The sequence below is a fragment of the Microtus pennsylvanicus genome, chromosome 20 (genome assembly GCF_037038515.1).
Source record: "Microtus pennsylvanicus isolate mMicPen1 chromosome 20, mMicPen1.hap1, whole genome shotgun sequence".
NCBI lineage: Eukaryota > Metazoa > Chordata > Mammalia > Rodentia > Cricetidae > Microtus > Microtus pennsylvanicus.
Window position 1 is genome coordinate 19,103,432 of NC_134598.1, and position 25,901 is coordinate 19,129,332.

General features: G+C 36.1%; 1 protein-coding gene across 3 annotated transcripts in view; it reads left to right on the plus strand.

The window, feature by feature from the left end:
* Syt1 (synaptotagmin 1) overlaps positions 1–25,901 on the plus strand; it is a 492,018-nt gene that overhangs the window by 144,057 nt on the left and 322,060 nt on the right. For all 3 annotated transcript variants that reach the window (XM_075954765.1, XM_075954767.1, XM_075954766.1), the window contains exon 3: positions 20,533–20,598. The gene's annotated coding sequence lies outside the window, so the exon portion shown is untranslated. The remainder of the gene's footprint in view (positions 1–20,532; positions 20,599–25,901) is intronic.

Below are 25,901 nucleotides of genomic sequence, written 5' to 3' on the forward strand. Positions count from 1 at the left end.
CTTTTAAAAATCCAAGTATTAGCTGGGCAGCAGTGGTTTGTGCATTTAAATCAGCACTCAAAGAGGCAGAGGTAGATGGATCTCTGAGTTCGAGGCCAGCCTGGTCTACAGAGTGAATTTTAGGGCAGCCAGAGCTATGCAGAAATACACTGTCTTAAAAAGCATAATCATCATCATCATCGTCCAAGTATTGTTTTAGAAAGAATCATAGCATTGTATAGTTTAGAAGTTAAAATGATGAGCACTTAACAGCAAAAACTGATTTTAAAGCTGAATATTATTGGCAAAGGGATATTTTATATTCCAAACAAGAAAATTAGCCCCAAATAGAAAAATTAGTAGGATGCTACCATCTTCTCCTTAAAAAAAGAAAAGAAAAAGGAAAAAGGAAAGTATTTTTCCCTTTAGAGTGCTGTGTAACTCCACAATAAATCTAAATTTTTAAATTTTAGAGTGTCCAAACCTATAGTTCATAATCATTTTGTTTTCCTAAAACATTTGCTCACAATGCAGCCTAGCATGGAACAACATTCATTCTACAGAGCCTGCTGAACTTGAACTTGTGGCTTTGCCTCCTAAATGCTGGAATTAGCACCAAGTAACACCATGCCAAACTCAAACCTATCCTTTAAAAGGAAATCACTTTGAGCATTTTACATTTTTTTAGCATATCTCCTGAAAATTTTGATTACTTATAAATAGCAAACAGGTTCATTCGCTAACAAGTTTATTACTTTGTTAAAATGAACATACCTCCTCAATATGTCCCCTTTATTCTTGCAAAGTAGCTATTGCATTTGACCATCAAAGGTGACCTACAAGATCAAAACAGCTGTTTGTGTTTGTGTTTTTCTCCTCCTGAACCTTGGGGGAAAGATAAAATGAGCTATAATATCTCCCATTATCAAATAATTCAAGAGTCTTAAACACTATTGGTCCTGTTGACGTTGACTATAAGACTGTGGGACTAATAAGCTTGCAGAAGAAAAACTAGAGAGCGAACTTAGATTTCATGGTCTGCACAGGCGTGTTCGCAGCTGTGAGGGAGTTGTATGTTTGGCACTTCAAGAAATTCCCGATGGAAGGCATCACTTCTGTTTCCCAAAAGACAGACATGTCGGACAGGATACCCATATTCAACCTAAGATCTCCTAATTATTTAGAAGCAAGACTGGCTTTCAGACAGAAGCCGCTTCTAAACATGCGTTTGGTGTGCTCTATCAAATCTTCGCAAGTGTGATCTCAGAACCTCTGTGGGCCTCGGAACATTTATTGTGATGCCTATGGCATTAAAGGGGTATGGTTTGTATTGCTAGGGTTTTTAGGGGCATGTACATTTGCTTGTATTGATTATTGGTTTGTTTTGTGATATCAAACCCCTGAAAATGCTAAGGAAGTGCTCTACTAGTGAGTGATAGCCCCGCGTGGAAAGAAAATCAATCATGTGCAAAGTTTTGAAATCTCACCGTAACCATGGTGTAGTAGTTTCTCAGAGTTTATATTAACAAGCTGACTGAAGAATCTGAGCCCCCTGGAGCTTTCCTTGAAATCAGACATTTTAAAAGTATGTAAATATTTAAAGTATTATCACTCTTTTTGATATTTTTATTGGAATATAGTTTTGTCATAGCAATTATGTTAAGACACTAGGCAGCTTGCTTAATTAAACGAGAAGTGTGGGACTGATAAACTTGAAGAAAAAAAGCACTATTTTGCCCTTCCTACTTTTAATTTTTAGTTGGCTGTGCATCTCCAGATATAGCTCACATACCCTAAAGCTTTGAAGGAGCCTTAAGTTTTAAGGATAAAAAATGAGAAGAGCAAAACCTCTCCCCCGACACACCTCTCTCCTCTCTCCCTGTCTCTTTACTTTTTGAGATTATAAGTACATCTCTGCCTTCCTTTTATTTCCTGCAAGCCCTCCCATACATCCCTCCTCATTCTCCTTCAGGTTCATGGGCTCTTTTTTTTTTATTCTTTGTTACTGAATGCATATGTGAATATAGGTATATATCTCTCACTATAACCTCTTCAGTCTGTATAACGTTCCTTGAATGTATGTTTTGAGAACAATTTTAGGCTTAATCCTCGCTGAATGAAACAGGGGAGCTGCAACATGCAATACCACAGCCCCGTAGCAAGCTTTCTAACAAAAAAAAATCTATGTATTAGTGCATTTTCATGCTAGAAATGATCTTGAGAAAAATCCTGGTGCTGGACTGGATTGCATTGGTTTCCTTACCTCATTCTATAAGGCAAGACGTAATTATTGCTCTTTTAGTGGAGGTTGTGACTGATGAATTGTTGCTGCAATTGGGTATTTAATTAAAAAGGAAGGAATTGGTAATAAAACACATATTTCAGAATGAGGGATTAGAATCACCAAAGACCACCTAAAGGGTTTTTTTTTTTCCTGGTTGGATTACACATCTCCTGCCTAAATGATGTAAATAGGCCATGAAGCATAAAGAAGCCATCTTAAAGGAAAGTCAATCATTTTTTTGAATATGGGTGACTTTAGAGTGGCCCATGTCTTGGAGTAGAAACAAAGATGGCCTCCCAGTCCCTCAAACATGAAGAGCCAGACTTAAGAGAAACCCAGCTGCAGATCCAACATGGAACTGTCACACCTTTGGTGACACCTGCCATGCAGTAGCAATGGCTGAAAGAGGGGTGCTGTCAGCATGCACAGGGGACTTCCTTGAGCAACATATTCTCACGAGAGCCAAGGAAGGTATTTCCTTTGAGCCAGAACTGCTCCAGTCTGGACTTCTCTTCAGTGGATTCTTATTTACTAGTTTTAAATTCATTTTTACTACTACATTTATTATGTAATTTTGTTTGAATTTTTAAAATTGAAGCCAAAGGAAACAGAGCCCACTTTCTTTCCCTGAGATGATGATCAGTGTCTTCTTGAGATCCTGCCTGTACGTTACATATTTTAGCATCTTGACAGCTAACAGGTACTTTTCCTGTATTTCCTGTGACTAATATATAATTGTAAAGCAGTCGTCCTCATTTAGAGTGTGTATATGAAACTGAAGTATTGCTCAATCCCTATGATCAATTTCCAGCATTGATTAATTAATTGTTAACTAATTAATTTGCTTATGTGATAGCTTTTTAGGTAAATAAAGATATATTCAGAAGATAAAGTTCACAAGAGTGAATTTTGAATGTGAAGTTTGGGTATTGAACTTTATTCAAAGCTATACACTGTTGTGGAATATTATTTTGAGATACATTTGTTTATGTTGTGGAACATTTGTTTTAATGATGCAAAAATGTGTTGCATTCTTTTATGCTGCATTTGTTTAACTCTGGGAAGCTGTGATTCTTTGCCTGTCTAAAACACTTAATGGTCTAATAAAGAGCTATACGGCCAATAGCAAGGCAGGAGAAAGGATAAGCAGGGACGGAAAACAGAGAAAATAAAAAGGAGGAGAAATCTGGGAGGAAAAAAGAGGAGCAAGATAAAACAAGAAGAGAAGGATATCAGGGGCCAGTCACCCAGTTATATGGCAAGCCATGGAGAAAGAAGTAAAGAAATATATACAGAAATAGAGAAATATAAAGGCCCTGAGGCAAAATATAGCTGGCCTAATTTAAGATAAGTAAAACTGTCTAGAAACAAGCCAAGTTAAGGCCAGACATTGATAAGAAAGACTGATGCTCCTGTAAATGATTTCTTTGAGAGCTTGGTGGCAGGCCCCCCCAAAAGATCAAATAGTAAAAACAACAACAATACTCATGGTGTCATATTTAGGCAACTGTGATTTGTCTAGAAGTATTTTGGCATGACGCACCTTTTCAACATCTCTTAAAGACCTGAATTCAGAATAATTTCCCTTTGAAAGAAATACCACACAAAAGAGTGTTGCACACAGACACATACACACATGAGCCACCATCTCTTCAGTGTGGATCCTGAGCCTCATAAATATTATTCTATTTCCTTTTAGTTGAATTTAAAACTTCTAGACTAAAGCCATCAATGTAATGGTATTTGCTTTATAGAATTGCTGCAAATCCTGCAAATGATGTTTAAATTATACTGGGTTTTGATATTATAATGACTATTTTTTAAATCAAGAGTAACCAAATTGAAGAGCTTGCTTTGGGAGTATTACTCCAGATTCTCAAAGCTAGAAAAAAAAGAATAATAAATACATTTTGTATCAGACATCTGATTATTGAAATAGAATAAAATATTATTTTCTTAGAAGCACATATATAAATGACCTATATGTAAATGCATATTTGCATATATGTGAGTATACTCTATGCATAAGTATCTATAGGCAATGAGTTTACCATGCAATGAATGTAAGTTTGCATATTCATGCGTTACTATCTACTAATAGCAAGTGGCATAGGTTGTTTGATTCTGGGAGTATTTCTCTTTCTAATATGTCACACCAGAGCAGCATAGGTGACCTTCTGAGATGACTGGCAATAATAATATATACTTATATTACCAAATAGCTTGTTTCCATCTTCTTACAGTTTTATAAGTCAGTATTAGTGAACAACTACTTCAATATGAATCTTTCTCTCTATTAGATACTATAGCTATTTAAAGAGCTATTTAAAATACCCCTGGAAGGCCTTTGGTATATTATTGCTTAAGGAATTGCATTCTGAAGCTTGATTTGTTGAATTTATGCATCATTTCTTTGAGTTTCTCATTATTTGAAATGGAATATTATTCAAGCATTTATAATCACTTTCTTTGTAATTTTAAGTTAACGAACTGACTCTGGAAGTTTATGTTCTGCTTGATTATTCTCAAGAAAGAAGGAAGTTATTTACCTACAGAGATGAGGAATGATATCTATTCCATAAATATATTTTCAAGGGCAGTTATTAATGTTCCCTGCTGAATCATTGTAGATGTTTAATGCATTTGTTCATCACCTTGATAGATTAACAAGTTAAGAGAGCCTGATAAACATGAAGTTCTCATAATTCAATGGCCCATGTCTAATGATCACATAGTTTGTCTATGAATTAATGTATCTCACTATACATTCCTGGGTCACATATATTTAAATTTATCCATTTCTTATATGCAGTATAGTGGCAAAAGGTCTTCACATTTGATCAGAGTACCATAGAAAATGGGGAGGTGTTGAATATCCCCAGGTTTATTAAGTGACACTCTCTCAGTTTATTTTTGTAGAAACATTAGTTCATTTTCATTGTCTAAAAGATGTCTTCATTGATGAATGCATTCAAAAGTTCAAAAACTTTAGTTTGATAGAAGCCATTTTGTATCATTGGTTTTATTTATGTCCTAATAACCCTGTCAGATATTTATTTATTCTGATGAAAAAGAGTATACTTTGAAATGTAGCTTTACTTTATTCTTCTTGTGAAAATGTAAGTGTAAACACTGCAACATTAGGCAGATTCCTAGCCAACCTAATAAAACAGAAGTTCAAAAATCCAAAAACACATTGATGAGATGATAGGAAAACAACTAGCTTCAATTTTTTCCATAATGAAAGATAAAGTACACATATTTATTTCAGAAAAACTGACGTCCATGTTTGTACTGTGAGCCTTAGCATCTGGACAATTATGATTTTCTTGGTTACATAGATATCCACTACCTCTTAGGAAATCAAAAATATTTTCAGGTAAGACAGGTATAGTGGTGCATATCCTTAACCCCAGTGCCAGGGAAGCCGAGGAAGAAGGATTGACATTTTGAGGCCATACTGGGATATAGCTAAACTCTCTGCTCTGAACAAAAAAATATAAGGCTTTATCAGTAATTCTTCCACTCAATAAAAAAATTTTAAAACCATATTAGGCCTTTTTTTTATAGATGGTAAATAATAATGCAACCTTATATTTAGTGTAATAAATACCTCTTCATTAAATATGGTATTAGAAAGCAATAAAATATAAAATATATTCAGTAAACAGTAAAGTAAATAAGCATGGTTTGTGTAATTTTGCACAGATTATATTCTTTCTCTAAGTAAAAAAAAATACATTTCTTATGGCCCTTATCTCAAGAGCAACTGGGTGTTAGAAATGGGTAGGAGAAATAGAAAATGCATGTAGGAACAGGTTCCTGGCATTCACGATGGAAGAACAGTAATAGATTTCCTGAGAGTGTCATATTAAAAGAGTTCTTCATGTGAATAGTACTTACACAAATATCTCATTTTTCATTATTCAGTGGTTTGAACATGACGCTTTTATGCAGGATGCATTAGAAGACGCACGCGACTTTTGAAGTCCGACGTGGTAGTAGCATTCATTCTTATTCGTGGGTAATTTCTGCTAATGCAGCGATCAATTGTGCTTTCAAAGTTTTCAATGCCTTTGCCCTTGTGTGTTATGAGTAGGGTAGATTGCTTTTGCTTTATAGCCATTGTTAATGCGTTTGCAGATTGCATGGAAAGAATCTGAGAGAATGACTCCATACATCAGCATCGTCAATGCAGATTGTTTTCTTTCCTTTGCTTCTTTAATCCGACCACTATGCTAGTATGATGCCTTGTGCAAATAAGTTCTTTTTTAATGATTAAAGTTGTCCTGGGAAGTGATAGTATTGGGGGAAATACATTTTTTTTAAACTTCGCAGAGTCGAGCTACAGAAGTGGTAAAGAAAATAGAAGATAAAACCAAACATTAACTTAGCTCTCTTCTAACTATACAGATTCAGAAATATTTGCAATTTCTGACTTGGTGACTGATTCAAACTCACTTGTAAAATTAGTGTAATTAAAATATTTTCCATGCATGTAATGCTATTCTCTAGCTAATGAACCCTGGATGAATTTTTATTTATTTAGACGTGCTATGTATGAATACACAAGTTTACAGGGTAATTAGAAGTTAATTAATTAGTTACAGCTGCAATAAATGTTTAAGAACTCCGTTTTGAATAGTATCTAGCCCAAAGCACTAAGAAATTTTATAGTAATACTTTTGCAAATAAAGATAATTTTATAACTAACTGTGTTGTCAAGATAATGGTTCTCTATTCAGTTCTGGAAAGAAGTATCAGCCAGATGTTGAGTTACTAACCATGTACACAGCATCAGTTCTAATACATTTAAGTCCACTTCTTTCTTTTTTATATCAGACCTGATTTGCTGTCCTCACTTTTATTCTCTGCGTATACTTGTCAATGCTAGATACATACTAAGTCTCTTTGAAAATTATTCCCATATTAATTAATTTATTAAATATTGTTAAGCAGGAGGGGTTTTTTTTTTTTTTTGGATTTCTGAGATGGGGTTTCTCCATAGCTTTTGGTTCCTGTCCTGGAACTAGCTCTTGTAGACCAGGCTGGCCTCGAACTCACAGAGATCCACCTGCCTCTGCCTCCCGAGTGCTGGGATTAAAGGCGTGCGCCACCACCACCCGGCTAAGCAGGAGTTTTAAAATATGTATAAACTAATAGAATATGTTCAACCAGATTCTCTTTCAAACGCAGAAAATGTGGTTTTCCTTCAGGGACCAGGTATTTCCAGGACTTGCTCGTCTACAGAATTTAGTTTGTATATATTGGGAACTTACCCTAGTCTGCCTCAAGCAGAGAGTTAGCAGTGGGTTTACCACCTCACTGAGTACTTCGCCTTCTCAATTAATTTTTTTTGAGAAAAAGAATTTTTTCAGGTGTTTTCCTCTTTGAATAGTGCCTTGCCCAAAGCAAATATTTTGAGCAATGAAATATTTTGAATGAATACATGTGGTGAATGAATCAATCACCTTGGAGAAGCAATCACTCTACAAAATAAACATGAATAGTCTTTTAACAGTTTCTTTTTAATTAATTGTTAAGACTAAATGATATTTCAACTTTTAACTTGTCTTAAATGTATGGGTACATATTCTTTATTGACTAGATTTAGATAAGATTGGTTGATTCCTTACTTATAATATCATGTCAGATAATTACACTATATTTCAATTATTGTCTCTGGAGTATAATAACTCTAGCAACTTCTATATACATATGAATATATCTCTTATTCATGCATACTTTTAGAAGTGTCTCTATCTAAAATCACCTATATGCAGGTCAATAATATACATTCATTGTGGTGGTTTGAAAAAGATGTTCCTAATAATTTCAGGAATCGAATCTTTGGTCCCCAGTTGGTGGAACTGTTTGGGTAGGTTTAAGAGGAGTGGGCTTGCTGGAGGATATATGTGTCTGCAGATGGATTCTAGTTCCAGCCACCATGCTTGTGACTGAAATGCTTCCTTGCTATACTGATGATGGACTCACCCTCTCTTACCACAAGCCTAAATAATCACTCTCTACACTAAGTTGCCTTGGTCATTGTGTTTTTATCAAAGCAACAGGAAATATTTATCTGTGGTTAGAGACATAACTCGATAGTAGAATGCTTGCTTAGTATTAGCAAGACTCCCAAGCTTAATCCCCAGCACTTCAAATAAGAATATAAGCAGAAATATAATTTTTAAGGATTTATATAGTCTCATAAAATTTAACTTACATAAGCTTCGTATATAAAATTTAATTTGACTGAAAAAAATCGAGATGTTTTTAATTATATTGATAGCCACTTAATGCCATAATTATTGATTCTTCTTATATTAAAACTGTTTTTAAGCCAGTCTTCAAGGACTTTGCTGTGAGATGTATCTTCTGGAAAGATCTGTAGCTATACCCAGAAAGTTTCACCAACATGACTGTCCAAATGTGAGCTCTATAAGGACAACACCAACGGACATACCAGTGTAGACAGAGCCAAAGAACAACTGGCAACTGAGAAAAACTGGGAATGAGAGAGAGGAGATTCCAAAAGAAGGGCACACCAATTGGTTGTCCAGTGCTAACGATCATTCCTGAGACCATACACACAAGTAACTAAGTAATGTTAACAATTAGTGAAAAATGAGGCCATGCATATTAAAGAGCATGGGAAGTGGTTTGTAGGAAGGTTTGGAGAGAGGAAAAGGAAGGGAGAAATGTTGTTAATTATGTTATGATCTCAAAATTTAGAAAAAAACTTTTAAAAAGCCAATGCAAGCATTTTACTAAGGGAGATAAAAGTAACGTATCAAATATATTATTCCTGTATTTGGTTCCAACCTGCAATTTTTAAAAAAAGGTATTGCCTTAGTCAGTGTTCTATTGTTTGAGGAGACACCATGAGCAAGGCAGCTTTGAAGAAAGAAAGCATTTAATTGGGGTTGCATACAGTTTCAGAGGGTCAGTCCATTATCATCATGGCATAGAGAATGGGTGGGGCAGGAGCATGGTGGCCCATATGGAGCTAAAGTGGTGGCTGAGAGCCACATCCTGATGCATGGGCAGCTGACAGAGAGAGGACGACCGTGGGTTGCTATGAGGGCTATGAAACCTCCAAGCCCATTTTCAGTGTCAGGTTCCCTCCAACAACACCACATCTACACCAAGACCAAACTTCCTAATCCTTCTAAGCCTTCCCAAAGCCTTCCAAATAGTCCCACTGCCTGGTGACTAAGCATCCAAATATATGAGTCTGTGGGGTCATAGTTATTCAAACTACCACAAGAAGAAAGACAGTTTTGAGTGGTAATAAATTGTGCCTTTGTGAGCCAGGTCTCCCCTGTCAGTGTACTTTATTGGCACTTGTTTATTTTTAAAAAATGAACATGAATACTACGCCATACAGGAAGAACCGTTTAGGATTATAGGCAGTCTGGTTTTAAAAAGTACAAGAGACTTGTCAGTTTGTAGGTTGCTTCACCAGTCTATTGATTCCAATTCCCTGTTCAGGTGACTTTCCTTGAGAGTTCTCTACTATATGTCCCTTATGATATATCAAAGAATTAATTCTGGCTCTTTATCTTACTTACTGTTATTAATATAAAAGCAAATGAGCAAGATATAAGGTACAAGGGGTAGCATTTATCAGACAACTGTAGGGAGAACAGAGGGTAAAACGTAATATGTAATAAGATGCAATATTCTAGTTTTGCAATTCCTACCCATAACAAATATAAAGTATATACTCACAAAGGGAAAAAAAATCTACCAGGACACTTTTACCATCTGTGATCTCAAAGAGTATTGAATACACTTTATATATCTCTGTATAGGATTAAAAATGTTTTACACTTAAACGCATAATGTCATGGAAGTAATAAATAATAAAATAATAAGTAATAAAATAAGCAGCTGATGAAGTTTGATTTGAAGCTAGGCAGATGAATAGGTTCCCAAATAAGACCTGTGATTCAAAGTTGTAAAGACGGTAAAGTTTTTAAAAAATGTAGTATCTAGGAAGATCCAATTACTAATTTTTATTAAACATTTTCATATAGCAAAAACTGTAGCTCCATTTCCTAAATAGCTGGGCTATAAAAGAAACTCCATGGGCCTGCGTGCACAGAAATGAGATGGAGCATTAAGATTAAGTCCAAGTGCAATTCAAGACCTGAGTCAGCTGTGCCACCAAAGGAGCAGAGAACATTGTCAGCAATACAATGCTATTAGTATGTAGAGAAAGACACTGACGGGATGCTTGGAATTCATTCCGCTCAACCGGTGTTAATTCAGAACGTCATACGTGCAGGACAATGTGCCGAGGATTGTAAATTGAATGTAGTTAGAGAGATTCTCTTGAGCCCCCTCCATTGCCCCAGTATTAACTAACAGCTGTAACAGAAAGAGATGTCAGTGTAGAGTTAGTACGCTGAGTGGTGATGGTTGTGATTGTAATTGTCAAGATCGGGCAATGACTTGTGCTCTTTTATATACCAGAGAGCTTCTAGAATGGTGCCTTAGAAAAGTTGTTGAAATTTGCCCGCGAGAGACACGGAACCTTCGTGGCACTGGAGGACGCCTCCAGTTTTAACATTAAGACTGTGATTTGTGTTTGTCTCCAGCAAGGTTCGAACTTTCCGGCAACCTCTGTCAACCATGTTGTACCATTCTTAATGTAGTTAGAATTTAAACTATTTAATGGCCTTCGCGTCTTGGTTTGGATTGCTCTTGTGAGTAAAATTACAAGCCCACATTGGTAGACGCCATTGAAGTTGTGAGGGTGAATTATTATGTGGTAGGGTCTGTTGTTGGTGTTCTCGATTTCAAGAGTACAGAAATGGTTATGCTAAAAATAATTTTGTTCTTAAAGGCTAAAAATGAAATTGCAATAAGAGATCATTCAGGGGATACTTTACAAATACATATATATATATATATATATATATATACACACACACATATATACGTATATATACACACAAATACATACATATATATATAAATAAATAAATAAATACACACATACACACACACACTCTGGCTATAAAGCACGTAATTCCAAAGTAATTATAATTTCACATTGAAGGTTGGTTTCCCATTGAGCTCTATATCAGAGAGCCCCAACCCAGACCTTTACAATCCCTGCATAGAGCCCTATCTCCCAGGAAATCTGTGTGCTCCATAGGAATTACTCTGATATTCCTGATCACATTCTTTTGACAGTGAAAATCAGTTGCCTTTCACATTAGACATCTGAAGGATCAGAGAACGGGAGCCGAGAAAACCGCTCAGCCATGTCATTGCCGCACTTGATCGGCTTTTATTCTGTTCATTATTTCATTTCGTGGGTGAAAGGAGCCTCCCTTTCATACTAGGCAAAATAGTGTCAGTTTTTAATGCGAAATTCTATTGAACACTGCCGCAGTTCTCAAATGGCCGTGCACCTAACTGCTGCTTCAAGAGAAAAATTTAGTGTGAATTATCTGCATTCCCCATCCTAATGGGGTAGTCTCCATTTTTTCAAACCATAATTGTTTGCCCAAACTTCCTCTCGGAATAAATGACTGGTTTAGAATTTTGAAGGATTACATTTATGTCCATTCTAAGGGGAAAAAATTAATTGAAACTGAGGGGTTGGGTCTTACGCCTTCATGAGCATGTCCTCCTACACTTTTACTTTCTACACATCCTCTCTTCTTTTCTTTGGGTGGATAATCTAAAGTCCATGGTTCTGAAACAATAACTGAAAACATATCCAGTTTCAGAATTAAATTTCATCATCTTCTTTGACAATTTTCTCATTTAAATATGAAGTGGAACTTTCTTTCCCAAATTTGGGGGACGGAGAATATTTTGGGTTTGACGATTTGTTTGTTTGTTTGAGACAGGTCTCACTATGTGGGCTTGGCTTTCCCATAACTCTTTATTTATACCAGGCTGGTCTCAAACGCATACAAATCTGTGTGCTTCTTCCACTCAAGTGCTGGGATTAAAGGTGTTTACCACCATGCCAAACAGTAATATATAATCTATCCAAAGTATATTTGAAATCTTTTTCTTCTAGGGCTTTTGTAATGGAACAGTTCCCATTTTGTAGACAAGTATAAACTTTTCCTCTACATATTTGACCATTGAATCTGTTGAATAAGTTGGCAAAAGACAGTTATTATAACCAGACAAATAACAGGACAAAAACCATACAGATTTAATTGATCATAGTTTTACAAGACAGTGGAGTTCTTGAAAGACCCAAAGACACTGAATGAAAAATCTGTTGCTATGCTTGGGTTTGGTAAAGCCTGGGTAGCTACATAAAACCTGGTTGAACAGAAAGGGACTAATCCAATAGTGATAGACCTAGGGGCAAAAGTTATGAGCAAGCAAGGGCTCTCTGAAGCTCTCCTTCCACCCACAGGGCTGGCCCGTTTTAGAATGTGGAATTTATGACCTAAAAAATCTAACAAAGCAACTCAGAGTACTCTTTTGTGCCTGTCCTTTACGTAGACAAATCAGAGCAATTTTACGGCAATGCTTTTAAGTAGACTGGTTTTAAGGAAGAGGTTGTCTGTTTTCTATGACCTGAATTGGAATAGGGAAGTTGGAATTTCTGCAGCTTGCCTTTGGGGAGAATGAGGGATGACAGGGTCAGAGGAAAACTTAGCTTCCAAGGCTTGACCAGAGGATCTTTTTCCTGAGATCTAACAGTCTAAAAAATGTCACATGTAGCTGTTTGGTGGGTGTGGACTTATGCTTCCCAGCCCTGAGATGATGATTTCAGCTTTGATTCATGACTTATTGACTGATTTTGAGACAATGAATCTTTAGGGCTCAGTGACCATGTAGTTTTATTTACTACCAATATTATCTTTTGGGAACTGTGTGGAAATATATAACCCATCATTTAAAACACGCATATAAAATGTCTTCTATATCTCATGATACATGTATCCTGAGAACCATCTGATTGCATGGAATCTTCTTCCCATGGCGAGTAATATGCTTTGTTAATTTGCAAACTGTTTAATTTAGAAGTTGTGATACTGGGCATGAATCCCATTGTGACTACACTTATATGTGGATCTAAGTACAAATACTTAGAATGCAGTTAGGGATTATGCTGGTTTAGAAATGGATGTAACAATTTATTTAAAAAGAGAATATGAATGTGAAAGAAATCAAGGAGGGTAATATGATAAGGAAGGGTTTGGAGAAAGGAAGGGGAAGATGGAAATGATACAATTTATTATAATCTCAAGAAATAAATATGGCGGACAATGAGGGCTTCTGAGAAGCCAAGGACAATGGCACTGGGTTTTGATCCTACTTCATGTTCTGGCTTTGTGGGAGCGTAGCCAGTTTGGATGTTCACCTTCCGAGACCAGGATGGAGGGGAGAAGACTTTGGACTTTCCACAGGGCAGGGAACCCTGAGTGCTCTTCAGACTGGAGAGGGAGGGGGAGAGGAGTGGGGGGAGGGGGGAGAGGAGTGGGGGGAGAGGGGAGGAGTGGGAGGCTGGGAGGAGGCGGAAATTTTTTTCTCTCAATAAAAAAAATAAAAATAAATAAAGTAAAAAAAATTAACAGAAAATCCATATTACACATTGCTTGGAAACCTTTAATTTTTAAAGGCTTTATTTAGTTCCTTAGCTGTTATGTAGATCCAATTACTTTCACAAATTCAGGATATCTCAATAAAACCATAGATTGAGTTCCTTTTACTACATTTTCTACATGTATTGTAGAAGCTGTGATAATGACAACCTTTTGCCAATGGTTTCAAGATGATTCGCCCAATCCATGATAGATAAAGACATAGAAAATTGGTTTTCCAGCTTCTCCAAGTGCAGCGGCAGCAGCTCCGGCACCACAACCATGTTGCTAGTTAAAAACTGGATCTCGATCCTAACAGAACTGAATTTAGATCCTGGCTCCAACACTTACTTATAAGGAAGTTGTGAATTTCACTTGCTCATATGTAAATCAAGATATTTAACACCTACATTACCTCATCCCCGTGACGACGGGTGTGATAAACACATGCGGTCTACTGAGTGTGTGTTATTAAGTAGCAGTAATAATTTTTTTTAGCTCTGTTGCTTTTTCCAAACTAGGAATGTTAGCGCTTACAGGATACCCTGAAGAGGTTAACGTCTACCATATAGTTTCTGTGGTGCTCAACAGAGGCAGACCAAAGAACCCTTCCTCTATGGCTACGGGATTGTTGTGGTTGACCTAGCACTGTAAGCCCTATACCTGGGTACCCTGGCCACCACAGGGGATGTTGCTGAACTGCACACAAAGCACAAATGATGAAGCTACTGCCATAAAAATGGAGATACCTCATGCAGTGTTCTAACGCCTCATTTATATAAAGTCTCCAGCACAGTGCTGGTTTTGAATTTGTAGCAAACCAGGTCTACATACATCGTTTTCTTCACAGCAACCTAAATTTTGGTAGAGAATTGCAACCCCACCCTCCCTAGTGAAACACCCAGGAAGTCATGAAAGCGAAGTCAATGTATCTTCATTTCTTATGATCTCACCATCTTCTGTCCTATCATGAAAGGTATATTGTTTATATAGTAAATTAGAACACTATGTAAAGATATCTACAGACTTTCAACTTTCTTTATAAAAACTATTCATAAGACTAGAGCTGGCACTCAGTGGCAGAATATTTGCCTGCCTTGTACGAGACTCTCTGTTTTAGCTCCAGCTACAAAAATTAATAAGCCAGAAATAAAGCTCTGAGCTTGGACCTCTTCTTACAAGTCCTATTCCCCTTTTGTGTTCCTTTTCTTTTGCACATCTATTACCCCAATACCCTCTAGCTCACAGATACAAAGTGCTGCATCCAAATATGTATTTGCTACAGTGGTCTAGGTTTGAACATAAACTCCTAAGACTTACTCCACTCGGTTCTAAAATGGCTAAGAAAACAGCCTCCTCCTCTGTCACCAGTAGGTCAGATCTCAATGTCCAGAAGTCCTGTCATATCGTTGTGTGCTTTGAAGAATTAGTTGGGCTTTTGTCATTAAAAATCCATGTTCCTTTCACCACCAAGTAATAACCACCATGACCCATCTTTCCAAAATGCCTGTGATAATTGGACAATGATTAACAAGACAAGATAGGGACTTTAAAAATCACTAGTTAGGCTTGATAATGGAAAGACATTTGTGGTGGCTGCCAACATTCCTATCCATGTCTGAACTCAGAGTATGCCCTTTCTTTTTCTCCACCTATATGGAATATTGACTCATTAAGTACCTCATTTAAAGGAAACATGGACATGTACGGTATGTGGCCAGCTCTAGTTAGAAAGACAAAAGCATCACAGCTGGAATAGAGACATGGAGCAATTATGTGTTATGTGTATGCATTGCTAAATGGTGTGATAGAAGGTGGGACGAGATGACTGATCAGAACAAAAAGACACAAGGAAACCAGTATTCGGACAGAACATACCATGGATATGATGCTCAAACTCAGCTGAGTTTGAGACTGGTCCAGAGAATTTATATACAACTGAGCTTCTCTTCTCCAAGATGGGCATTCCCAGTTCTGTAGGGTACACTAGCAGTTGTCTTAAGCTTCTGCAACTTGATGCTTTATTTTGAGCACATTCTCTTCTCTCCAGGACTCTAGATGAGGATGCGAGCAAGGAATGACGTCATTCTAGTTATAAATAAAAATCAGCAAGTACAGAGTTCTTTGTCTGCATATCTTTGTCAGTTGTCCATGTAAATGTCACTTCATACAAAAACCATAAGCCGCCCCTACATAAAAATCTTTTATTCAATAGGATTTATTTTTCATTACTTGAATGAATGCATTACTCCATTATTCATCTTTTCTGTTTTCCCCCCGATTCTTTTCATGTAGAACTCATATCAGAATATTATCTCCTACCAAAATGTTCCCAGCTGACTATTTTACTAAATAGAACTCTATATAGCAGTGTTTAGAGCTGGAAGGCACCTTAGAGAATGACCTTTTCCCTCTTTCATTTCACAGATGATGAAATTGGGGTCAGAACAGATTAAGTGATTTGCCTAGGGTCAAACACGGGATAGAGAAGGAATCAAAAATGTATAAGATGAAACTGGATTTTACTTTTGTCAATACACAATATTGCTCGCCCAGCAAACATTTATTTGTGTGACAGGAAGTATTCTTAGGAGCTGTGAAGCCAACCGAGGCACCCCTAGGCACTCTGCAGCTCATGCTGTTTATGAGTCTGCAACGATTTCCTCTCCTAGGTGTGTGCAGTGGGATGCCCCCCCCCCCGATATTTTGTTATAGTTTCATTTCTTTATGCCTTAATAGTGCCCTTATCTTTCCTCAGCCCCAATTAACTTCTCCCAAGTTTCTCGTTTAATTAATTCCCATCCTTCTCTTCAAGGTACAGACTGGTTCACCCAATTTAATATCATTCTGCCTCGTTATCATCCGCCCCCCCCCATTCTAAAACAATTATTTTGAGTGTAATGAAAATGTTAAACACGGTGAACCCAGCGTGTGATTATTATAACTCCAACTGCCAAGAAATGTTTTAATATTTGTTGACTTGGAAAAGAAAGTGTCATAACAACAAAAATAAGTAGCTCCTTTATCGTTACCCTTCCTTTTTCTTCCTTGTTGTTGAACATTTGCTTCTATAACAACTAGCACAGGCTCATAGACACAATCCACATAAATGGTTATCAAAAGAATTAGATGAGGAGAAGGAGGAGGAGGAGGAGGAGGAGGAGGAGGAGGAGGAGGAGGAGGAGGAGGAGGAAGAAAATAGATAAGTTCCCCTATTCTAAAATCTTCTTTTTCAAACAAAACCTATACTGGTATATTTTTGCCTTTTTCTGTACCTACAAGAAGTACCATAAGTATGTGCCATGGTAGCATTTATATAGGAAGCATTTCTTAGTCCACTGCTTCACTTGATAAATTATTTAGTTTTCATTGTCTAATACCATCTAATAAGCATTAGCTTTTATAATTAAATACAAGGCAATCGTATACTTAATGAACAGCCTAAAATTAGTCACAGTTCTCTGTAATAATATAGAACTGGTAAAAATGGTATTCTGCTTCCAAGTGATGTATTTTGAAGATAGTTTTATTGTCTATTATTTATCTTTGTTTTCCTGTGACTTTAAACACTTAACAAAAAGCTACATGAACGTTACACGTTCCCATATGCCCCTGTGTGGATTCACCAATTGCTTACTTTACTATCATACATCATCTTTCTCTTGCTCTTTTCTCCCTATACATACATGTGTGTATGTCTATATCTATAAATATGTATGCAAAACAGTCTATTTAACAGTAATCAGAAATTGTTCACAATGTGTGATTCTTATTTTTAAAAATCCATTTATTAAATTAAGCAACATACAGCATGCTTAGGTATTTTAAAACTCTACAAGTATCTTAGTTTTGCACTGAAGACTTGGGATGTCCTAACTTCTTTCTTTATTGCATATTTCAGTTTCTTTTCTTAACCAGGATATATTCTTACATTGCAAAGAGTAGTTATCAAAGATGGGCATTTTCCCACTGACACGCTACCATTGCCTAATTTACAGCCCACAACTAAACTGCGTTATCTCTGTCAAAGGTGTTGACAGTGAGTTGTTGCTCACCCCCACCTTTAATCGTGCACCAAATCTGATCAGGCAATGTGCGATGTTTTGTTTGCGTATCTAAAAGCTTACATCTATTCAGTCTGTAATGACCTGAATAATTGTATGTTTTCAAGTAATATCTGCTTGCTGCCTGTCATTCTAAAAATCTCTGACCAAATCCCTTAGGCTTAGAAAGATCTGTGCTAAGAGCATTGCGACTCAGTCTTACAACTCCATCCTAGCCATGAGTTTCAGCAGCTCTGTCCGATGCGGTCCAGGAGAGAAAGCTGTGAGTGCATCTTACAGTGTTGACACATAAAGCTTCAGGACCACTCTTCTCTTGTGAGTCACTTGACTTAGAGCTAAAGAGCTAGCATTTGTAGGTACCTCCTTGCAAGATTTCAGAGTGTACTCCCAATTTCAGCCCTAAGTGAATACTTAACAGGATGCAACCTTAGAGAAATTTTAAGATTAATAACTCCAGAATGCTTGAGATGTCTAAAACTAAAGTTTGTACATAATTGTTGGTTTTAGTCATTATATAGAATAAGTATATTTTAAAAGCTTTATAGCTGCTGCTTCTGTATCTCCAGTATTAAAATTACTAATGTTGTTTCTCTGACCACAAAAAAATGGCAAAAATGTAAAGCATATTCATGGTGTCTAAAACATGTCAGGTTTGGCTTAATTCTGTAAATTGCATTATCATAAGGGCTACAAGTTAAATGGCTCACTTTCTGTCTGCTTCTACCAAGAACAATCTGAGTCTCATAGTTTTTCTTCCCCTTTGTCAAACCTACTTCTAATACTAGATGAAAATAAGACCTCATCACCCATATTGACTTTTAGTATATCTAATATTTTATGAAAAACCTACCAAAACCGATATTATTATTTAAGTTCCATGCCAAATCATAAAAGAACCAAGCCTCAATACAAGAAATTAGCTGAGTGAACCTGAGGATTGGGGTGGCTTTACTTCCACCAGCACGCAGATAAGTGATGAGCTGGCTTCGGCAATGATGGAGCCTGCCTTTTGTTTTTTGTTCCTTCTAGATTAAAGAGAAGGCATTTATACAACCAAGAGACAGGAATTGGCTACCATAAAAAAGAGTGTATATAACCATATTCCGAGTATAGATTAAGTATAAAATAGTTATTTGTGCCCTACAGTACAGCAGGCTTACCCATTTATCCTTGTGACAGATTATATACGCAAAGCCAAAACAAAATCAAAGCCCTGTAGACAGAATACGTCACAAAAGCTGTTTAATCCTTTCATGACATCCCTTAGGGAAGCCTGACCCTTGGTGAGTAATAAGATTAGGTACATATACCATCAAATCATCTCTTATTTTTTTTTTTGGTGAAATGATTTTTTTTTTCGTAACACATTTTTCTAATTTCTTACAAAGTGTTGCCTGTCACCGTCTCTTCATGTGTACACACAGAAACTTGCTGTAGGTTTTGCGTCCATAAAATATGGCAGTATACTCAGACAACATACTGAGATTTTACATGAAATTGATTATGGCTTGAGATCGCATGTTTAAGAGGGAGTCGGGTAAATGTAAGTGCGTCCTCACATCAAGGTTGCTTGTGAATTTTACTAGAAAACAGTCGAGTTTCAGGCAGCAATCAAAAGGAAGCAGACCCTGGAGACTAAACTGCTGAACAGATGCAGTGAACGTGGCTGGGGAAGCAGAGCTGTCACTTCGGATCTGTTCCACTCAGCACCTCTGTGGGCCAGGAGCGAGAGATGCTGTCATTGTAATATTTTCATAGTTCTGGCGAACAGACCGGAATGCCTATCGGAACCCCATTTTTAATTTTTTTTTTTTGTGGTCTCTTGGCTTCGAACTTAACATTCTGAGAACTGAAAATAACGAGAACTTGTTGTAACTGGTACTTTTCTTCAATACTGTTAAATTTTCATTTGTGAATTTCTAGCTTGTCAAACCAGATCAGAAAATTTTGATAACATTATTTACTGCATTAAAGCAAGTCTGCTATTGACTCTTGAAAAGAACTTTATATTATTATTCTCCGAGACTATATTGAATCCTGTCCATTCATTAGTATACTTACTTTTCTCCTAATGCTGGATAGGTTTGTATGTCTGTATACATGCATGTTTATAGATGTATTCAGTGTGCTAGAATAGGATTAGATTGTATCTAGACCACAATTAATCTCTGAAAATAGTAAAATAGTAATGATATATTGAAGATTTTCTAACTCCAAGAAAATGTTTAAGATTGATTTGAAACACTCATATAAATTTTTGGTATAGAAATAAGCATGAATGCTCTGGAAAATGTATGAGACTTATGAAAATATTATAGCGATACAATATTATCTCTGATTTCTTGTTTTCATTGTAATCAAAAGCACAATAAAGAGCATAATCTTGTAATTTACCTTTTATAAAATGAGTATATAAATTATCCACACAGTTCTCATCCAAGTTCTCAAACCAATTTTAAAATTCTATTATTTTCTGCATACTAAATAATATGCATACTAAATAATCATGAGAAAGGCATACTTTGTATTTAGATGGACATATTGCAAGAATATAAGGTAGAAATATCAGTAAAATTGATGTCTTATTTAAGACAGTCTCAAGTTATTGTCATATGTCCTGTTTTTCTTTTAGATTGAAGAAAGGAGATTCTGAAAGAAGCAAATACCCCGAAATATTCCAGAACACTACAGCAGAACAGTAAGTTCTTTAATGACAAGATAATCATACCAGAACTTCTGCAAAATTAGATCATCTTTTACACAAATATTTACCTTCCTAATTTCTAAGATTCGAAATCAGAATAGCAAGCAAGTAACACATTCTGAAACTCAATTTTTATTCACTAGAGTCCACTGGAAATGATTTTTTTCCTATAATCCTCTTAGATAAATGGGAAGGTAATCTGTGCGCTGAAATATTTAAGTTGACTCCATATATTTTTAAGTAACATTGGACCATTCCCATGGGGACAAAAAGCACAAGTTATTAGTTTTCTTTTATGTGATAGAAAATTTACTCCTCTGGACAAATTTGAAAGGTTAATAGGCATGGCTTATTTATAGTCATTAAACATAATTGTGTCAAATAATAGAAGTCTTAAAGTCTGCATTTTATTCTCATTATTTCATTTCTTTCTAATCTTCTCAAGGCTTAACTGTGAGATGTATTTCCATCTTTAGCTATGACTTTATACCAGCAATACTTTTTCTAAATACATTTTCATTAAGCAGAATTATGTATATCTTGATGCTATCACTTTGATTGATTTGTTGACAATATAAAGGTTCCTGGGATGCGAAGAACTATAAAATTTGAGTGTGTGAATATTAAAACCAGTACAATAGAGAAGTAGCATCAGAATCAACATTAGTGACCCACATCATATGACTTTAATAGTATGGTTGATTTAAAAAGAGCTAAAAATGGCATTCCTCTAAAAATATCTACAAGAATGTTATCATTTCTCACCTTCTAACTGTAATATCATTGTGAAGAAATATCAGTGACCTTTCTTCTGATCTTTTTTATATGTACTTGATCTATGGCTTGAGTAGAATGATAAAGCTCTTGGTATTTTCATTTGTGAGTTGAAGTAGGATTTAGTGAAGTGCCTGTTAGAAGGTTCACATTCTTATAATGAGACCTATTTATTTATTTATTTGGGATAATCCTGAAGAAAATAGTTTCCAAGGAAAGAATTTGTGCCTTTTCTTGGTGTATTATTTTAGGGCAGTCATTCATCTCAGCTTTTGAGTGTCTTCTATTTGACAAGTGTATACTAAATTACTGGGAGATAGACACAAAAACAATGAAAACTCTGAGTCTAATCTAAAGTTGTATGCTTTTTCGAGACAGGCCTTCTCTGTGTGGTCCTAGCCTGGAACTCTCTCTGTAGACCAGGCTGGCCTCGAACTCATAAAGAGATTCACCTGCCTTTGCCTCCTGAGTACAGGGATTAAAGGCGTGGGCCACCACTGCCCAGCTTAAACTTGTATGCTTTTTTTAAAAATGTAATTTATTCCATTTATATATTAATATATTTACGGATAAAGTACTCTGATAAAGTGAAATGATTAGAAGATTGATAATTAAAAAGAAGTTGATAATTAAAATATTACAAGAAAAAAGCTTGGAGTACAGGCATTTATATTTCGCAGAAGTCTTGTGATTAAAATAAGGACTCCGGGATAAAAGGCTGCTGAAATTGTTTTTAAATTATAATTTGCTTCTCAACCTCTAAGTGCTTAGTAACACTGTGAAGAATACCATGGTCCGCACTCACTGATTACATTAGATAATCATAATAGCAGAAAGGAGATGTCGAAAAATCATTCAGACACTCAGGCATGCTCCTTGGGAGCTAGTTGTATTATCCTAGATTTGCTAAATCTCACTAAATACCTGTGGGAGTTGATGTTCTCACTCAAAGAACGACTACTATTAATGGCTTCTCTTTCCTGGGATGACAGATAGAGTGTGAAGTTTCCATTCGGGTAAGAAACACTCTCCTAGAAAGAAGACTATAACCAAAATGTTTTCTTTCTGTGGATTACCAGAGAATAAATATTATTTAGAAATGACACACACAGGTTTCACTGAGTGAAATCTTTCATTATCAGAAGTAATAAATCACTGTTAGCCAATATAAGTCTGAGTGGGGTGTGAGGGTGGTGATGTCGCATTTGGACTAGCATAGTGCCATAGGGCTCGCAGACACACACAGGTCTCTAGCCTAATATCCTCATTTTACCGACTGTCCCCTCTAATGTATGGAGAGTAAGGCAGGCTAGCTCCTTTACCTGAGCTCTCTTACCTAACAACAGAACTGAGAATTCTAGTCTAATAGGTCAACTAACATTGACTATAAGTGCATATAGAGAGAGATGGTGGATGAGTGGATGACACACAAAGAAAAGAATGGGGGAGGAAAAAGAAGAGGAGGAGAAAGAAGGGAAGGGAGAAGGGAAACAAGGAAAGCCATTTATTGGTCTTTTATTTGTTTAAAGATACTCTGTTAGACATAGGATTTGTTTCATTTAGTTATCAAAAGGACACTTATGTCCCATGCTTTCACAGATGATGAAAATGAGGACTAAATACTATATGAAGTCAACCTCATTTGTAAGCAGTAGATAGAGTCACTGTTAAAAATCAGTCTCCGTTTTTCTCTTCTCAAGTTACCACGTTTAACACAAACTACTTGTAAAGGCAAGGCATTTTTTATCCTCCTACATAAATGATGGTGGGACAGGACTAATAAAAAAGAAAAAGAAAGAAACAGGAATGTTATGGACTTATAGTGAATAATGATCTTCTCAAGATACCCATCTTATAAGCAGTCATCAAATTACTTAATATTTCATTCAGTATTTTATTTCTAATAACCAAAAATGTATTTTTTCCTTTGTTTAAAAAAGATTTCCTATAGTCATTGATTTGGGGGGAGCTAAAGCGTATTTCCTAAAGCAAGGTTTTGTTTTTTTTTTTTTTATTTGGAACACCAAAGAATTTTCTTCAATAGATTTATTGCAGCATACTAGGTTTGGGAAATTCTGTGGGTTCAAATCCCAGGTCCAACACTTACCAGCTCTGGTATTTAGGGCAGTGTATTATACAGCAGCATGATTTCAGCCCTCCACTGAATGCCTGTGATAAGTAGTGGCTGTGAGTAGATGGGCCATCCTTGATGGGGGTCTGTTTGGTGGAGTTAGCACCCTCTGCATCATAATTTCTTAGACTAACTACTTGAAATAATCTAGTCCATTTCTACAAGTGTGTATTCATTTCTGATTGGTGCTTTCATTAGCATTTTCTTTTGTTCTGAAAAGCTTCATCCTCCACGATTCTGAAAGCTACAGGAGTTGGAAGGGAGATTCAGGGGAAATTCATGCAAGTATCGTTTGTGTTTTAAAACGTATTGTGTAAAGTTCAGAGCTGCAGAGGTTAGACAAAATGTCTCAGCTCTCTGAACAATCAGCAACCAGTTTTAATCCTCTGTGTTTCTGATTGGGTGGTATTGCTTTCCTTTGTAATTATAAATCTTTATGCTCTTCAGGTCCTATTCCTATCACCTGCTGATGCTCTGTCTCCAAAAGGAGGTTACAAATTCTACCTTCGTCTCCTCTACAAAAATGAAAATAGCTTTTGTTTTATATGTTTTTATATGAGAATGACAAGACATGTTTACTAACTACTCATTATAGATGTTCATATGACAACATCAGTAAATAGTAATTTTATGATTGCTATTAATGTCTCCTTTGGAATATCAAAGGGATCATTCCTATAGAACTGCAGAATGTTTACACCATCTGCATGGGCTAAATAAGGAGGAAGCAATGAAGGGAGAAAGAGCCTCTTTGAAACCCTCTTCGTCCTTAAAGCAAAAGTAGGTATTAGACATGGAAGGAGTGTATCTCCTTTTGCTTGCACAAATTCTGTCTTTGATTGTTCTCTAGGCCCAGTAGTGAGCTGATCAAGAGGCACCATGATGCAAAGGATGCTGGGAAGGCTTTCTCCCTCATTACCAAATTATTGCATGGAGACTCCTACATCGCATGTCACACCTGTTACAACTGTCCAAAGTGTGGGGCAATTTGATGGCACTGCCAGGCACATTTCGTATACAGATACAGCACATTTTGTGTGTGGTATCTGAAGCTAAAACTGCAGAATTATCCTACCAAAAGTAAATCTCAGATGCTAAAATTATTTTTATAGTGTGCCTCTTTGATAAAGAATATTTACACATTTTATTAACATTTTTGTACTCCAGTTAATTATCTTCATTGAAATCTTTAATCACCAAAGTAAGTGGGAGTGTTGTTTTAATCTTTTTCATGAAAATCTCTTTTTTTTAATACCTTCATGGGCTCTCAGTACTAACCCCTCTCCCCATTCAGTGTCAGATCTTCTGCCTCTGGTGTACCCCAACTTTAAAAGTTACAGCTCCCACTTCAACAGAAAGTAAATTCACGGAATTTTTTTATTATTTTTTCCTTAAATTTTATCTTTGTGTTTTCCTTATGCCAGAATACATACAAAACACAGCATAGGATCCCCTGTATATCTGAACAACTTCTGCACCTTGCTCTTACGATTTTTTATTCTGCCATTATTCTGTTTTCTATTTTCACATGAATCCTACAAAGATTATTTTTGTGGATTTATACAAAATGTTTCAGGCCAAGGGAAAGCTGTTTGAAACAAATGTTCAAAATACATTGGCTTGTAACTCATATGAGACGCAAAGTCATAGTCTATGAATTTTCAGTAGCTTGAGATGTATTGCAGAGAATAGTTCTTGGCAGTCTATTAGGAAGCTGTGATTCTCTTATGCATTGTATGCTCATAGGTAACACTGACACTATTCTCTTTATCATTTCTTAAGTAATTATTGTTTATGAGATGTGTAATATTTCAACTATAGTGAAATTTTTCCCTTTGAAATTGTAAATATTGTATAATTTTAGAAATTATACCTTTGAGCATGAATATGTCTCTAAATTTATCATTCCATTGTATTAATAGTGACCAGGAACTTTTTGCTCTGAATCTTGCCTATTGACATAACTCTATAAAAATGAGTTTGCACAATTAGATAATGCTGAATAATTCCAGTCTCTAGCTACCTAAAAATTGAGGAATTATCAATGTGGTTCATCAAAGGCAAAGCCATAGACAAATTTATCATTAAACAAAAAGGCTAAGAACCAAGAAAGATGAGCAGGCCAGTTTTGTGAGATGTTACATAACAAATCCATTTTAAGATATTAGCTCTCATTTCATAAGATGGGTATTTACCCAGAATGGCCCCACAGCAAAGCTGTGAAAATCCACAGTTCACACCCAGACACAATATTTATAGCTTGGGGCATAGGGACTGTGAGAATGAGGGAGAAGCAAACAACAACGTCTTTCTCCGTTTCTTCTAACCTAATCCAAAATTTGAAAAGCATCTCAGGTTGATTACTCGCAATGGCCTCTTTCTTTCTAACCTT